Below are 1364 nucleotides of genomic sequence, written 5' to 3'. Positions count from 1 at the left end.
CACACACACACACACACACACACACACACACAAACACACACAAACTCTGGCAAAAGGTTATTGCTGCCTAATCTTATGTTGAAATGAATATGCTTAAAATATTCTTTGATTTTTAATTTACTCAGTTTTGGCTGAAAAGTTAGGATTAAATATTAAAATACAAACTGAATTTAATTAAGAGCTGAGGAGTTTAGCCTTGATACTTCACATTGTTGTGAATTAATGATTATCTTTGTGAGACAGAGAACGTTGCAGGGTTGAGCAGTGAAGCCATGCATTTAATGTTTATCTAAATCCAAAACAGCCTGTTAGAAATGTTTGAGTTTGAGCTAATCAGTAATTTAGAATCAGGGTTGTGTGTCCTGAGAACACATACAGATCTGTGGTGGAACATATGAGAGCTCCATGTGATCTGCACCTGTGTGATCTGCACCTGTGTGATCTGCACCTGTTTGCTATTTTGAAGTTTGAAGCATGAGATGCCCAAATATAATCCCATGAGGAAAAAACYTTTTCTCAACTAAAGTTTCCCTTATTAACCTATCAGGCTGCAAGGACTACAATCAATGTCTTCTTTATTTGTACTGAATGACACACAAACATGACCTTTTCTTCACCCAAAATGGGACTTCATCCCACATTACTGAGCTCATCTGTCTTCACATGAAAAAGGAATTTTGAGTACAGATTATTATTTTTTAAGTTATGTAACTAGGTAATTGAGTTTTGTAAATCTGGTGAAACTTAAAACTAATTTAMAAACCTGAAAGTTGTTTTACACTTTTTACATTTTGTTACAATGAATTTTTTTTGAGGTACATCGTGACCATTTGAGATAATAAGCCTCTAAAGATTTCTGTKTATCCAATTTAATCACCCTGGTTAAACTTTACCAAACTTCATTAACTGAAATGTGACCTTAGTGCCACAAACATTTCAAGCTAGAACATTTTCCTGATTTACTTTGAAGAAATGTTTAAATAAAGAATATGTAACTGAAAATCAGTTTTTAACACCAACTTTTTACAATAAGTTAGATTTGGCTTCCCAGCCTTTCAAATATTTGGTAATTTTGAAAACTTATGCTGTGTTCAGGGCAAAGTGAGCCGGATAGATAGGACAGTTAAGTGAAACTGATTGTCYTCCTGGTTGATTGTTTACCTGGAGGATGTGCTGTGACACAAAGATGTTGTTTAGGAAATGGATAAAACTCTAAAAATCCAAGGATTTTTTTTATCAGCAGCTGCGTTATTCAGATCACTGTAATGGTTTGTAATTGACCTACTCTGTTTAAAATCAAATGCTTCACCCTGCTAGTTAAAAGTTAATATATTTGTGTGTGTGTGTGTGTGTGTGTGTGTGTG

This window comes from Austrofundulus limnaeus, unplaced genomic scaffold (assembly GCF_001266775.1).
Source record: "Austrofundulus limnaeus strain Quisiro unplaced genomic scaffold, Austrofundulus_limnaeus-1.0 Scaffold31, whole genome shotgun sequence".
In the NCBI taxonomy this organism is placed as follows: Eukaryota; Metazoa; Chordata; class Actinopteri; order Cyprinodontiformes; family Rivulidae; genus Austrofundulus; species Austrofundulus limnaeus.
Note: the sequence above shows the minus strand (reverse complement) of the source record.